The sequence below is a fragment of the Loxodonta africana genome, chromosome 22, assembly GCF_030014295.1.
Source record: "Loxodonta africana isolate mLoxAfr1 chromosome 22, mLoxAfr1.hap2, whole genome shotgun sequence".
NCBI classification, from domain to species: domain Eukaryota; kingdom Metazoa; phylum Chordata; class Mammalia; order Proboscidea; family Elephantidae; genus Loxodonta; species Loxodonta africana.
The window spans coordinates 36,277,144-36,293,645 of NC_087363.1; the positions used below are offsets into that span (position 1 = coordinate 36,277,144).

General features: G+C 53.5%; 1 protein-coding gene across 5 annotated transcripts in view; it reads right to left on the reverse strand.

The window, feature by feature from the left end:
* The window catches only part of IQSEC1 (IQ motif and Sec7 domain ArfGEF 1), a 154,448-nt gene that overhangs the window by 136,995 nt on the left and 951 nt on the right, over positions 1–16,502 (reverse strand). Inside the window, exon 1 of one of the 5 annotated variants that reach the window (XM_064274810.1) lies at positions 10,895–11,043. The exons of 3 other annotated variants lie outside the window; for them this stretch is intronic. The gene's annotated coding sequence lies outside the window, so the exon portion shown is untranslated. Of the gene's footprint in view, positions 1–10,894; positions 11,044–16,502 lie in introns of those variants that run through there. One more of the 5 variants, XM_064274808.1, reaches the window with a different exon arrangement.

Genomic DNA, 16,502 nt, shown 5'->3' on the forward strand with positions numbered 1-16,502 from the left:
AGGCCACCTTGGACCTTCTGGCCCAGCTGACCCTTCAGCTGAGGGAGCCCATGGGAGACCAGCAGAAATGCCCAGGTTTTCTGACCACACGATCACACAAAATAATAAATCATTGTTTTAAGGATGCTTTGTTATATATGAATTGACTCCATGGCAACAGGTTTGGGTTTTTTTTTTTTGTTTGTTTTGTTATGAGTAAGTGCTAACTGACACACATACACACACATATTACTGTTGAGACAGCCTGTGGTGTCACAGCTCGGCTCAGCCCATGCCCCCAGGAGGCAGGATGTGATGAGCATCCAGGTTTCTAGGTCAGCAGACAGTCACAGTCCAGCCTCTCAGGGTGTGTTTACAATATAAAATTACGAAGCCCTTCCATGTGGTATTGGTGGGCATATTTCTCCCCCTTTTGCAGATGAGGAAAAAGACTCCACTTGCCCAAAGACACCCTTGCTAGGATTTGTCCTCCTCCAGATCTGAGCCTTTTGATCCCCTTTGCTATCCAGAAGTCCCCCAACCTGCAGGCAGTAAACACCTCCAGGAGACACCCCTCTAATTCCCAACTACACACTGGACAGGAAGCTGGTTGCAGGTCTAATGCAGACTCAGGGCCCCAGGCATGGGGGAGGGAATTAGGGCCCCTGGGGAGAGGACCAGGGGGAGCTGCTGCTGACATGCCATTCCAGACGGACCAGGTGGGGCCTGGCTGTGGTAACCGGCACATTGGTCATTTCCATCATCCAGATGACAGAGCAGTGGGGGCACCAGCTGTGAGCCTAGCTGCCACCTTGGAGGAGGGTAGGATGCCATGCTTGGCTCTCCTTGGCGGGAGGGGGGGGAAGCGGAAATAAGTGAGCTTCTTTCCACCCCATCTCCACCAACTAGACTGGGCAATCCCCCAAACTCCAAAGGATATCGCTAAGGAAAGTTCAGTTCTGAGCCTCATTTCTGATGCTGCCATGTTCCTCTGGCAGGCTAGGAGCTTAGATAAGTCACTTGGCCTGCCTCAGTTCTTCATCTGCGAAATAGGGCAGACAGTCCTACTTGGCAGGATAATGGTTGTTGTTGTTGTTAGTTGCTGTCGAGTCAATTCTGATTCATGGAGATCCCATGTGTGCTCCACAGATTTTCAAGGCTGTAGCCTTTCAGAAGCAGACTGCTAGGCCTTACTTCCAAGGCACCTCTGGGTGGGTTCAAACCTCCAACCCTTCTGTTAGTAGTCTAATGCTTAATCATTTGCACCACCCAGGGACTTCTTTGGCAGGATAATATTTCGGAGGGTCCTGGCACACACATTGGGGATTGACACACACTGGACACTCAAAAAATGGCATACAATGTTGTGGGTGTTTGGAAGCCTTCCCAGGTCCCCCAGCTGAGCATGGCACGTTGGGGACGCCCTGGGGCAGCCCTGAGTGCTCACTGTGGTTTGCTGGTCTCTGGGTTTCTGTGCTTGCAGATGAAACTGGGCTTGTGATATAGTTCTCGGCTGTTGGAGGTTTGTGGCTCAGCCCAGATGTCTCTCCTTGTTTTGGGGGTCCTACCTCCCACCCTGTGCTCCTTAATCTGGAGCCCCCAGCATTCAGCTTGGCATTGGTACCCATCTTGCTCCTGACCAAGCTCTTGGAATCCGATGTCCTATGGGTGGATGGTTTGATGATTTCTTAAAGTCTGACTGTCTAAGGCTGCAGCTTCTAGGAAGCTTGGTGAACAGGCAGAGCTGAGACAGCAGGGGCAATAACATGGCTATAAATTTGTCCAGCTCTTTCCTGTGGACAAGGATCCACCCTCCCTCCAGGGGCACATCTGACTTGCCATTGAGGAGGACAGAGCAGATAGGCGTGTTGTGGAGTTCTTATGAGCTCTGGGACCGAGTGGCCCAGGTTCAAATCCCACCTCCGACATTACTGAATAAACTTGGCCAAGGGACTTGCCCTCACTAAGTCCAGCTTTCTCATCTGTAAAGAGAGGATGTGACGACTGCTTGCAGGGGTAGCAGGTGTGCCTTTGCTTTGGTGAGATGATTCCAAAGTGCCATGGCCAGTGTCCATTGCTCATAGCCAGGAACATGCCAGCTTCGATGGCCTCAAAGCTGGAGCAGGACACTTTTTAGGATTTCAACACCAGACTTTTTTTCTTTTCTAAATAGAAACAGCCTGCATTTCAGGCACAAAGCATCCTTGAACCCAGCTATAGACTTTCTATAGTGGGTCTCAACCCTACTCAATAGACTACCCAGGTGCTGAACCATCCACCGCAACCCTCCCACAGCAAAGGAAGAAGGACTTGGGTGAAGCGTGTGACGGTGCCTGGCACACACAGATGCTCAACCAACAAAAGCTGCTGTTATTGTTATTTGTGTTACCAGTGTCTCTAGAGGAGGCCAGAGCCCCAGGGAGGGGTGGTGGCCTGTCCTGGGCTCCTGGGGTTGAGGGCAGAACTGGGGTTTTGTGTTTTCTAGACAGCAGTACTTGAAGATGAAATGTGGTTAGTTACGTTGTTCTTAGAGATTCTGAGGTTTGGGGCTGAACCCAGCTGCCTCTTCATGGTGTGGCCCCCACCCTGCCACCCTTAGTATGCAGCTCCACGGCTCAGCCAGGCAGGTGGCTGTGAGCACCAGCCACTGGTCACCCCTCACCCAGCAGCTCAGAGGTGGGCCTCAGCTGGTCCTGCTTTCAGCAAATGCTTAACCAATGAGGCCGAACATCCTCCATCAGCAACTCTCAGGGCCTCTATGCCTGATGAAGGAGGTGTCCATAGATGAGGGGAGGGGATGCCAGAAGCCCCCAGTCCCTCTCTCCTTTGAGCCAGAATTCCTGGGCGGCTGTCTACCCTCCACTTCCCTCTGCTTACTCCCCCATCTCTGCTGGCCACTTACTTTTGTGGTTCAGGTCCACTCCTCAGAGAGGCCCCCGCCCTGACTATTCAGCTGAAGTGGCCCCCACCAAGTCATTACCAATCACCTCAACCTGCTTTATTTTCCTCACTGCAATGTCTGAAATTATCTCACTCAGTCTATTTACTTATTTGTCTGTTTTCCTCCCCTTTTCCCAACTCCAAATGTCAGCTCCAGGAGAGTGGGAATCTTTGTCTGGCTTCTTCACTGTTGTGTCCCCAGTGCCTGTAGGTGCTCAGTGATATGAACACACATGAATGAATTATCAACAGAATAGCTTGCTCAATCCTGATACTGGGGCAGAAAGGGGGCCGTGGGAGGCGGGTGACGAACTGCCCAGTACAAATGAGACATGCCAGCAAGCTCTGTGGTAATTGCCCATGAGCTCCATTTTACAGGCGTAAAACAGGCCCAGAGCAGCCAGGTGACTTGCCCTAGGTCATACAGTGAGGCAGCAGCCCACTTTGGACTGGTACCCAGGCCTCTCTGTACTTCACCACGTGGTGACAGCAAGCTTAAGAGGTGCTGTTCCCCAGTGTCTCAGTTTTCCCTTTGTGCCGTGAGGGCATGCGTGGGATGGTCCATGACATGGTGTGATGGAGCAGGGAGGCAGAATTCTTGCCTCAGAAGTCTTAGGGCTGAAAAGGGAAGTGAGGAGTGGCTGTTTCCCCATCTTGCCCCTCCCCACCCTGGCCCTCAGCCAGGTGGGCGGTCACCTCCCTTTGACCACTTCCTCCGGAAATTCCCCCAGAAATGCCCCAGTGCCCACAGCCCCAGAGTAACTCCAGCCTCCAAGCCCAGAAGGCTTACCCCCTCACATCCTCCTGCCAAGAGGACCCCAGGCAGAAACCAGTTAGGGGATATAAATATATATATATATATATATATATATATATACACACATATGTATAAACACATATACACAAATTGCTGATTAGATAAAAAATATTCTTATCTACTTAAAAAAACAATTAACACCAAAAGATAAGCCGGCAGTACTTCAGCCACACCACAGTTACATTTCTTAGGGCCTTGCCTGCTCTCTGCCTGCGTGGCATAGCCTCCTGCCCCAACTCTGCCTCCAGTCTCCCCCTGCCAGTCTGCCCTCCATTCAAGTTCCCAGAAGCATCCTCATACGCAGATTTGAATATTGCAAGGCAATGCAGGAAACGGTTAAGAGCATGGGCTTTGGGGCCAAGCAGATTTGGGGCCTGAGGCCATTTACTGATGGTGTAACTTTGGGCAAGTGAATGTAACACCCCGGTTGTCTCTTCTTTGAAATGGGGGTTGTAATCAACCCTACCTCCTGGGACCTCACACAGCACTGGCAGGCCTTAGCAGAGAAGAGTGGTAGATACTGGATGCCTGCTTCTTGCCTGCTCAGCCTCTATTCTCACTTTGGGTGAGACATCCCAATTTTCTTCGGGGAGCTCCCTGACTCTACAGTCAGTCCATCTAATCTGTTGGCTGACTCCATCCCTAACTCAAGGGATGAACACAGGGCCAAGCCTGGCCTGTCAGGGTACTGGGCATGTGACCTAAGCTAGGCCAGTGAGACTCTGCTCTGAGTTCTGCTAGGCTAGTGAAGGAGAGCCCTGTGTCTGCTGGATTATTAAATAGAGGATATTGTAAACCTGGAACTGCTGGGGCCATCATGGGCAGAGGCTGTCTGGGAATGGGGTCTAGAGACATGAAAGAAGAGAAAAAGAAAGCAATGCCTGGAGACACAGTAGGAACACCGAGATCCAACTGTGCTTAAAGCCCTGTCTGTCTCAGAAATAGAAGGCAATAAATTCAGACTTGGGCTTAAGCCAGTCTGGATGCACCTTTTTTTTTTTTTTTTGGTCACCTGCAACCAAAAGAGTCCTGGTTAATACAGACTCCTTGCTCCAAGCCCCCTGATGGCTCCTTGGTGCCCACAGATAAAGTCCAGCACTCAGGGATCTGGGCCCCACCTGCCCTCCTTTTTGGCCTCAACTCTGGCCCTTACGCCTCCCAAGCTCCATGCTGCCCCCCAAACACACCACAGAACTCAACCTCCTGGTTCCACCCAGACTCTCCTCTATCCTCTTCACCTGGCCAATTCCCACTTACACTCCAGACCCTGCTCAGGTGTCCCCTCCTCCAGAAACCTTCCCTGAATATTCTTCCTCTACACCGATGCTCAACAGTGTCTGCCCACGCCTCCCACCCCTCTGCTTCTGTCCCTCAGGTAGAGTTCACCAGTTTTTCTCTTTTCAAAATACTCTGCCTTCTGGTATCACTTTAAAAATGAACACTGTAGATTGATTTGAGATCTGTCACATTCAAAATTTGGTTTTAATTCACCACATGCATCTCCTGAGCTCCATGCCCGGCTCGTGGACACAGGGCTCAGTGACTTGGTGCCTGCCCTCAGCGAGCCTGGAGTCTCAGCCAAAATGATTTCTCATTTGGCTCAAGTCCCGTTTCCCGTTGCTGTCGAGTCGATTCCGATTCATAGCGACCCTAGAGGACAGAGTAGAACTGCCCTACAGGGTTTCCAAGGAGCACCTGGTGAATTCGAACTGCCGACCTTTTGGTTAGCAGCTGTAGCTCTTAATCACTATGCTGCCAGGTTTTCCGGCTCAAGTCCCTGGCTGCGAAATGGACAGTTTATAAAATTTTATGATCGAATGATCACATTGATTTTACTTGGGGATAATAACCACTGACATTTGTCAAGCCATTGCTATGTCACTGCATAGCATATGCATATGCTATGTCCCTGCCCTGTGGAATACTACCCTCATGTTACAGATAAGGAAACTGAGGCCTGGAGAGGTAAAACATCAGAGCCAGCAAATGGGGCGCTGGGATCTTCCCTGACCTCATGCTCTTTCTACTGGCTTATTACCTCTGCTACATGTGAGCACTCCTTGGGGGCAGCTTAGAAGTGGTTTTAAGCTTCACTGCTTAACACCCAGAGCCAAGCTGGTTCCCCAGTCACTCACGAGCAGGTGCCATTCACACCCACTTCTGTGTGGGGGTCTTTGGGTTCACACCTCACATGTGGTGACACGCTCCCTGTTTTGCAGGCGCTGGGTTTCAGATTCACCATGTTTGCTTCCAGCTGCCAGCTTGATCAGTCTTGGTGGTTAGTTTGCTGGGAAGGCGTTTCAACACGAGATTGTTTTGAACATAGTGACTTCCCCGTCTGTCCCTGGCACGGGCGGGGTCCCCTCAAGAGGCCATGAAGCCTCACCAAAGGGTAAGTCCCAAATGCTAAGTTGTGGGGAAATATGTTCGATTGCCTCATTTAGAAAAGGTGGTGGTCTGTTCCAGCACCTCATGGAAGCCTCACTTGATTCTCTGCAATGTGTGGCAACATACAGAAAATGCAGGGCACACAGTAGGTGCTCACTAAGTGCTCTTGTCTCCTTTCCTCACAGCCTTACAGAGGGGGGCACTTTTTACCCACAATCAGGTTCAGTTCCATGACCCTCCTGCTGCCCTGTCCCGGCCCAGGCACTAATCCTGACCTGGACTCCAGGCAAGAACTTCAACACCCAGCACAGCCGGTCAGCCCCACTGTGCGTGGGCCCTGAACTGACCTGAGCCCCAGGCCTGACCCCGGGGTTCCTGCTCCCTTGGTTCTGATTCCCCTGGCCAACTCCTATGCTGCCCTCAAAATCTAGCTCAGCTGCCACCTCTTACAGGAAGCCTTTGGGGAGCCCCTCCGGATGTGAACGCTGATGGTCACATCCTCTGGGCTCCCACAGGCCTCAGCCCTGATTGCTCTGTGTGGTAATTTCCTCTTTTCTTGCCCTACCTCCCCGGGGAACACTGTGAACACCCCAAGGCAGAAACAGAGTCCTGTGTGACAAAGGTACAATTATTCCTGTCTTACAAAGGAGAAGACTAAGTGGAGAGGACACACAGTTTGTGCCTGCTCCACATCTGTTCCCCTTTTGGTAACAGCCTGTTGATTTCCCATGGGAGCCAGCCCTCCCTAACTCATAGTTCCTGGGGTCTATAATCCAGGTCTGACCAATCAGAATATTTTTTTCTCCCTGGACACAATGGTTGGTCCAGAAATGGACCAGTGAGTCAAGGCAGACCAATGAGATGATTCCTGGGACTTTTGGTAGAACTATGGGAGAAGCCCATACATTGACAAACTGATCCTGAGTTGCCAAGGACCCCCACAAGAAAAAAGCCTGCCTCAGAGGGAAGCCAGTAGGGAGGAAAGCAGAGGCGAGAGGTGAAAAGTCCAAACCCATTATATAAACTGGACCCCTGGATCCAGCCATGCCTGAAACCACAACCACTTAGATTTCTCAGCTCCATGAGCCAATTAAATCCCTTTTCTGTTTAAGTCTGTTGATTTGGATTTACTGCCACTGCAATTAAAAGGGTCACTGACCAACTGAGGCTCAGAGAGGTGACTTGACAACCCAAGGTTGCAGGGCTGAGACAGTGGCAGAGCTGAGACTAACACCAAAGTCCGGGCTCTCAGCCTGCTTCAGCTGCCTGATCATGTGGTTACAGCCCCAGCTGACAGCTGCCTCCATGCTCCCTGCCTGCTGGGTGTGGTCCAAACACCCCCCTCACCTCTTCCCCAGAAGCAGCAGGATATACACGCCTGGCCATTGGTTTGCTCATTCATCAGATGGGGCCAATGACCCCTCCCTCACAGAATGGTGATGAAAGTCAAAGGATACCTCAAAATGGCCTGGCCCACAAGGTGCTCAGCGGATGGAGGCTCCCTCCTGAGGCTTCGTCATAGCCTGCTCTCACACACCTGCCCCCACCTGCCTGACACCCTGCAGCTTGGACCCACACATAGGCTCCAGACACCACCTTGCCCACACCTGGTCAGCCTTGCTGTCTTGGAAGTAAACCACCTTTCCAGGCAGGGGTCTCAAAGGCTGTGCGGCTCCAGCTTGCTGGTGGTGGTTCTAGCACAGCCCCTGTTCACTCCAAGCACACATAGGAAGAGGTTGGCGGGAGATTAGAGGGCCTGAGCCGACCTCCTGCACCCTGGGGTCTCATCTCGGCCCACTGCCCTGGGGGAAGGGTCATCTGGAAAAATCCAGGGACTCAAGGGCAGCTTCCAACCAAGGAAAATCCTCCTTCTCTCTCAGAGGACTAAGGATCTTCAAGGTGCAACAGGGGAATGGAGAGGAGAAAAGGAGGGAGAAGGGAGAGGGTCCACCATGACCTGAATTTACTTGCTGTCTCACAACAATCTCCCTTTGTTCTTAAGCAAGTGGAGGCCCAAGGAAGCCCGTGGCTTGACCAAGGCCACACAGGTGGGAGTGCAGAGCTGAGGATGGACCTGGGTTTACCGGACTCTAAAGCCTGTGTGAGTCCCTGGTTGGCTCAAACAGTTAAGTGTTTGGCTACTAACCAAAAGGTTGGTGGTTCGAACCCACCCAGAGGCACCTTGGAAGAAAGGCCTGGCGATCTACTTCCAAAAGGTCATAGCCTTGAAAACCCTGTGGGGCACAGTTCTACTCAGATGCACATGGGGTCACTATGAGCCGGAGTCAACTTGACAGCAACTAGTTTTAAAGCCTGTGGCACCGAGTGCCCCCACAGCCGCCCCCTCAGAGGGGCAGGAGAAGTTTCAATGTTAAGTACGAAGGTGCTCTGTTAGCTGAGCCAAGCTGAAGAGGGTCGCCTTCTAACTATGACGTGGTTGATGGGCTTCCAGAAGTTTCAGGGGGAGATGTCATGACAGACGCTCCATGTCTCCTCCTGAAGCCCTATTCTCTCTCCCTCCTGCCAAAGCGGGACTCAGCCAGCTCACGGGTTTCTGTTCTGGGGCTCAGGACTGAGCTCCCAAACTCCAGGCATCTGACAACCTCAGCAAGACCGTGGCCTTACCCGTTTCCATTTTAAATCCACCCACTTCTTTTTTTAAAACATTGCTTTATCCTAAGTATGAATATCTGTGAAATAATGAATTGCATCTGCTAGTTTCGTTTTCTAATATGCGATGAAGAAATATGTATCTATTAAAATAAAGCACGTTTGTCTACTCACCCTCTCCCTTGCTGTCCTTCCCTGACCTTACTTGTCTTCACAGACCACATCACCCCTGATGTACATTTGTGGGTTCACTGCATTTCCTGTCTCCCCCACACCTAAAGGCAAGCACCTGAGGGCAGGACTTTTTATCTCGTTTGTTTATCACTTCTATAACCCCAGAGACAAGACGGTGCCTGGTACAGGGTAGGCATTCAATAAAGTTAGATGACTGAATTAATGAGTGAATGGCATGGAACTCTGCCTCGAGTCACGGGCGCCAAAAGGCTCTGATTCCAGCTGGACATTTCACAAAGACTCGAGCCCTCGAGAAGGGGTTGGCAGAGGTTGGGAGGTTGTCCTGGCTCCTGGTCACCCTCTCTATACCCTGCCCTCAGGAGTGCCCCTGCCAGGCTGGACTGAAGTGGGCCTTCCCCTGGACCTTGAGCAGTGGGGCCACGTCCCCTGGCCAGCTCCCCAGCCCATGCCCTGAGCACAGCAAAGGCAGGTTGTGGGCTCCAAGCTCCAGCCCCACAGCCTAGCCATCTAGGTTCTCCTCAGGCCCACGGCCCTCTGGCAGGTGGGGTCACCAGGGACCTCTGTGGATGGGTTAGAGGACGCCTTTGTGACCAGAGTGCAGAGGGCAGCGGGGGAGCCCTGATTTCTGCAGCTGAATCTCCCCAACCCAGCCCTGGCCTCTGGGGGCGAGCACGACAGATAGTCCCTTCCCGGGATGAAGATCTGGGGGAGGGGGCTCTGCCTCCCTGGGATGGGCCCAGCCCACGGGTAGATGGAAAAACTGAGGCCCAGTGATGAGGAAGTCATGGGATCATCCCCCACTCCTGCCCAAAAGCCACATGATTTACTGAGAGGCTCAGAGCCATGCTGGGTTCAAATCCCAGCTCCCCAAATGACACCGGTGTGTGACCCTGGACGGTCGTCCTGACACCGCTGGGCCTCAGTTTCCATATCTGGCAGATGGTGCTAGTCATTCCCTTCCAGGGCTATTGAGAGGATTAGATGGAGAAGCAGGATGCAATGGGGAATCTCCCTGAGGGGGCAGGTAGCCCAGACCCCTAATCTCGCTAGAGGGGATTTCCTAAGGCACACACCGAAAAGCGTTGCCAAATCCCACATCCCGTATGTCCAGAGGTGCCCACCCACTTGGTGACCATCCCCAAGGTCCCTCTGACTCCAGAGCCTGCAGGTCCTCAAGGTTCTATTCTGAGTCTTTTCAGAAAGAAGCTGGAGTTGTTAGCAGGTCCTGGAGGGCTCTTGGTGGACACACCCTGGGCCACTGCACAGCCGGGGAAGTGGCGCTGGGAGAGGAAGAGACTGACCCAAGCTGACCCTGGAGGAGGGGAAACTTCTGCACAGGGTCGACCCCACTGATAGGAAGCCTTCTGTGCCCTTTGACCTGCGCCCCCTTTCCCATGTGCTGAAGGTTTACGCTCCTCCAGGGGTAAGGGGAGAGCCCTGGGTTAGGGTCCTGACTCTGCTTTTTACCCACTGTGTCACCCCTCTGGACTCAGTTTATTCAACTGTAAAATGACAGTTGTCAAGCATCCCGTTTCTCAGGGTGGTTGGTGAGAGCCCCAGGCAGAAGACCAAATGCTCCCAGTAACCCTAGACTGTTCTGACCCACCAGGGCCCCCTCCAAGGCCTCGAGGTTGTCTAAATGCCCAGCGGAGCTAGTGAATCCCCTCCATCCCCTGGCAGTTGTGGGATGGAGGGGGTTCACTAGCTCCCCTGGGCATTTAGACAACCTTGAGGCCTTGAAGGGGGCCCTGGTGGGGTCCTCAGGCCCAAGGCCAGCTGGAGTGTCATTCAGGTAGTGAGAAACAGAGGTCATAGGAAACAGCACCCAGAAACAGTGAAAACCCCAATCAAAGCCCCTGAGACCCTAAACCACACAGGCGTCCCTTATGAATACCAGCCCCTCAGCGGTCTCTCAGACAGCTGAGCCTCCCGCCCCTGGCCAGGCCCTAGGCTGGCAGCACTCACCATCTCGGGGTGGAGGGGGTGCTGGTCTTCTCGAGCTCCAGTGCCCCGCCTGCCTCCACTGCTCCTGGGGAAACACGCTGCAGGCCCTCCCCACAGCAGTGCTTGATAGCAACTTCCTCCTTGCTCAGCCGGCATCCAGCAAGCCACGCCCCGGGGCTCACAGGGCTCCTCCAGGGGCTGGCTGGCCCAAAAGGCCTTACCGGGCTGGCCCCGGAGGCTCTGGGCCATAAATAATACAGCTACCTCCCTGGACAGTCTCTTGGAGTGATCAGATTTCAGGGCCACTCCAGTTTCGGCGACGCTGCTTTCTTTTAGAGCATTAGGCCCCGGCTGGGTCTCTGGCCACATGGGCGTTACCTCCCCACTGAGGTCCAGCTAGACAGGCAGGACAAAGGCGGTATGACAGGTGGCCTGGAGAGAGGCTGCCCTACTTACTTTGAAAGCAGCTCCGGCCCAACTGGGACGCAGGGATGGCGGGAACAGTGGCTGTCAGTCTCTTCTTCATCACGGCCAAATGGGTGCTCTGAGGCCTCCGTGCACCCACCTCCCAGACTTTGCCCACAGGTCCTGCCACTGGAGTGCTCCCTCACTTGTCGCCCTATCAGCTCCCTCTTTCCTACTCTCTGAAACCATGCCCAGGGCTCCCCTCCAGGACACGGTCTCCTTACCCCATCTTAGAGTGATCTGGCCCCCTTCTGAATTCTGCTGTCATCCGTCTGCCAGTCTGTTACTTCTCTGGGTATCATCATCATAGCTCATCTAAACCACACCACCCTGCTTCCTACCCGGTCTTGTTGTGCCCCCAGCCCCACCCCTCCCTGTCCCTCTCCACAGTCTCACCTCCTCACTGTGGCCCGACTGACTTTTAAAACAGAAAGCTGATCATGCCATCATTTATCCTGCTTAAAACTCTGCTCTAGATTCCCATCCCTCTCCACTCTCTGAGTTCTCACCATGACCCACAGGCTGCTTTCGGGCACCACCTGTCTCCTGGGAGCTCTGCCCCCGTTCGCCCTGTTCTTCAAATACATCAGCATGCTCCCACCACAGGGCCTTCACACCTGCTGTTCCCTCTGCCTCCAGGTTGCACAAGCTCACTCCTTCCTGCTACTCTCAACTCAAGGCCACCTCCTCAGGCAGCCCTTTCTTTTTTTCACAGCGTTTCTTGAGATGCAATTCACATACCATAAAATTCACCCATTTCAAGTGTGCACTTCAGCGGTTGTAGTATATTCGGAATTGTCCATCCATCACCACAATCTAATTCCAGGACTTTTTCATCACCCCAGAAAGAAGCCCCATACCCATTAACAGTCACTTTCATTCCCCCCTCTCCCCAGTCCCTGGTAACCACTAATCTACTTTCTGTCTCTATGGATTTGCCTATTCTGGACATTTCATGTAATCGGAATCCTACAATACGTGGTTCTTTGTGATTGATTTATTTCCCCCAGCATAATGCTTTCAAGGTTCATCCATGTTGTAGCACGAATCAGAACTTCATCTCTCTTTACGGCCAAGTAATATTCCATTGTATGGATGTACCACATTGTGTTTATCCACTGTCAGCTGGTGGACATTTGTTGAGGCCTTTCTTGACCACCCCAGGTAACGGGGGCTCCTCCACTCCAATCTCTTTATCACCCCTCCCCGTTTTCTCTCTCTTGGCACTGATCCACCTTCCTCTGCTTGTTTTCTCTTATTGTCTCTCTCCCCACCAGCATATCGGCTCCATGATGGCCAGGGCCCTGTCCACTTTACTCATTGCTGTGCCTCCAGGGCCTAGCACAGGCCTGGCACATAGTAGGTGCTCAGGAAATACCTGTTGACTGATGAGCACAGCCTTTCCCCCTGTGTGCTGGGGCTGCTTATGCCCAGGTGGTCTCTCTGTCAGGCTCTGAGCTGGCTGAGGACATGCTGCCCCACTTGGTTCACCAAGACAGGGCCTCACAGATGATCACAGTCTAGCTCCCTCCTCTCTGCAATGCACAGGGCCCCTCACATGCAGATGGGAGAATATGTACTAGGCCCCTGGCACAGTGCCAGCACAGAGCAGGTCTTCCTCAATCCCACAAAGACTTGCCGAGGGGGCGGGGACAGGGAGGAGGAGAGGAGGAAGGGGCTGCAGAGGTTGAGGACTGTGAGCACCAAGTATGAAAGGGTGAAGCAATCAACAAATGGATTACTGTGTCCTTTGGCCAGTGCCCAGACCCAGAGAGGGGATAGTTCTGCTCTGTACTGCCTAGACTTCCCTGCCCCTACCCCATTCTCAGCTCTGAGCCCTGCCCAGAGAGGGACAGGGCCAGCCTGTGGCATGTCCAGTGGAAAAGGCAGTGGGGAGGGAGCTCAGTCTCAGAGAGTCCTGGGCGTTGCAGGGCTGCCCCAGGACAGGGAGCAGATGGGTTGTGGGCCCCTAGTGGGTGAGTGTGTGGGGTGTCATAGGGAGAAAGGAGAGAATATCCAGGCCGGGCCAGTGAGTTCTCTGTCCCAGGAGGTATGTGTACAGGGCCTCCTGCCGAGGGCATCAGATGGCTAATAGGCAGGGAAGCTGTCTTGAAGCTCTCAAAGCCTGGCTACCAGCTGCTCCCTGGCCTCCTCCCCAGATGTAGCCACATTGGGCAGGGCTGGGGTGGGGGCATGGCCTGAGCAGCAGGGTCTGCTCGGATAAGCCCCAGACCTGTATCCTGGGCAGTGTGTGTCCTAAGGGGCTGCCCCTGCCTGCAAGGCAGCTCAAATGCCCTGGTGGCTCTGAAGCCACATCATGGTCTTCCCTCCTTTCCCAAATACCCCAGGTGCAAAAGTGGTTTTCCTGCCTGACCCCAGCGGCTGAGGCTACATCATGAGGTCAGGTCCATGACTGGGACACAGAGGTGTGCGCTGAGAGAAAGGGCCACCCTGGTAGGCAGGTGGAGAGCAAGACTCATACATAACAGTCCTACACCCACCCTTTGAGAACCACTACATTATCACGCACATTCTACAGATGGGGAAACTGAGGCTCAGGGAAGCTGAGCCAGTACCCAACCACAGGACACTAAAACAGTCAACATTTACCCAGCACTGACTCCATCCCAGGCCTCACTCACTTAATCTGCAGAAATCCCATATGTCACCTCCGCAGCTGCAAAGTGGCTGAGCCAGGCTTCCAACTCAGGTTCTACCCCCTACATCCCTCTGCCTTCCCCACCTGGAGACACCGAAGAGGAAGGAGAAAGGAGGCCCCCGATGAGCTCCTACTGTTGCCAGGTGGACAAAGCCCACTTCTAATCTTACCTTCTAGAAGCCAGCCCTTGACAGGTGAGAAAACAGCAGGGAGCGGTGATCGCGGCCCTCACAACCTACCAGTGCTGGCTTTGGACCCTGGTGTGCCCAGCTCCTGGGTCTTTCGGCCTGGGATGGGGCCCAGAGCCAGAGAGGCCCCTTCTCAGGGACCTCAGGCCACCCTTCTGGGGTCCCTGCTGGCTTCCCAAGCTGCAGCTGCTGAGGCCTTGGGCAGGAGGGCCTGAGCCGGCCAGCGGCAGGCAGCCTGCTCCCCACACACCTTGCACTTTTCCAGATGTGAGCAGCCCGGGCCAGGGGCAACGGCACACTCGGAAGGGAATCTGAAGACGCAAGTAGAAAACTATGTGCTGTCCGATCGCAACCCTCCAATTTGTCCCTGCAGCTGCCAGCTCTGCCTTGGGCCGCAGACGCGCTGACTCAGGTCTTCCCCGGCAGTGGAGGGGGCTGGGATCCCGCTGAGGCCCTGTTCTGTCCATCTGTCTGGCTCAGGGAGTGGCCTCAGCCCTCTTGGGGAGCCCCCAACAAAATGGGGTAGGGACCCTGGAGCCCCTCAAGGCCGGTCCTCCCTAGCTAACCATAGAGGCGCCCTGTACTTATAGGTGCTAAGCGTGTGTCTGGGGCAAGCCCAGTGCCAATTATGGTGCCCACACCCACCAGGCTGCCCCCATCACTGACAGTGAGGCAGCCACATGGAGCTCCGATGGAGCCAGTCCTCACAGCACCTGTGGAGTAGGCCTGCCCGCTGCCACTAACAGCTTCCAACGCAACAAAAATGGGTGAGCAGTTAGTGTGAGCCATGTGAGGCTTCACCCCACAACTATCCCCATTTGTAAATGAGGAAATGAAGGCACAGAGAGGCTGGTCAGCCTGACCTGGCGAGGCTGTGCCACTTCCCCTGAGAGACCGCCTAGGCAGAGACAGCAACTTGGCGAGGGTGAGGGCCTCCTAGCGCATGGCCCACTGCATCCTGTAAACAGCCCTGAGGTTTCCAGAACGCTAATCCCCGGAAGCCTCAGGAGAGAATGAGATGCAGGAAAATCCAGCTGTGGTTAGAGGGAAAAGCACATGGGCACTCCTCAAAGCCCAGGGACTCGCCACTGTCTGGCCCAGCCTCCAAGTCGTTCCACCAAGGAGGTCCATCTCAGGGGGGCAGGCAAAGGAGGCAGCGCTGACTCACTCGCTAGGGGCGGGAGGAGTGAGAGCTCTGCATCTCCCCATCCCCATGGCTGGCCAGTTGGCATTCTCTCAGCCTTCACTGTATCCCGTTCCCCTCATACCTGCCCAGAACCCAGATCCATCCCTGTAATGCCGCCCACACTCACCCACTCACTCACCCCTGCTGGGGCCCAGGGCCCCAGATTCTTGCTGGGCAGCAGAGACCACTGTGGCCACTGTCATTTTGATTTCTGATCACAGACACTGAGAGTGAGCTGGGGGGCTGGGTCTTCCCTTTCCCCTTGGCTGCCAGGAAGCTCGGCAATTTTCACCTCAACAGAAGGACATCCTCAAGCTTCTGTTCTGTTTTAATTTTTTCCCTGGGTCATGACATCCTATTCTAAATTGTGCTTTCCCTGGTCCTGATGTTTTCTTCTCTCCCTCTCTTTTTAATTGTGGTTAAGTATATATATGTATAACAAAACATAGGTCATTTCAACATTTTTTACATACACAATTCAGTGACATTAATTACGTTCACCATCTTGTTCAACTACCACTGTGATCTATCTCCAGACCCTGATGTTTTGTTAACTATTTTATTGTAGGTATTTCCTGTAAACTAGCACAAGTATTTTGGGAAGAAAAGAAGGAAGGCAGGCAGGCTTATACACTGCTAGTGAGGGTGGGAAGAAAGAGGGAGAGAGAATCTTCCAAACCCTTATCCTTTTAAAAGCTTGCCTTTAAGTAAACAACGCCTCTTGGTAGTATCCAACTACACCTCCCAAATAAGCCCGTCCTAGATGGAACTGCTGGCCCTGACCAGTCCCCCATTACTGATGAGGAAACTGGGACCTCAGCATTGCCTAAGATCACACAGGACCAGGACCCCAGCTTCCTGATTCCTGGTCTGGACTCTTTCGGCAGCTGCACAGCCTAGGGTTGACCCCAGGTGGGTGTCCCCTCCCTCAGGGCCCAGGAGCTCTCTCTACCCTCTTTCTCCACTCCTGGACCAGGACACACCTCCTATCTCTGCCACACGGAGCTCTGACAGGCAGGCGCCTCCCCTGAGGAGGCTGGACAACAGCAACACCTTCTAACATTACTGAACACTGGCCAAGTGCCAGGCTCTGTTCTTTGCCCTTATTACCTCATCTAATCTTCACACTAA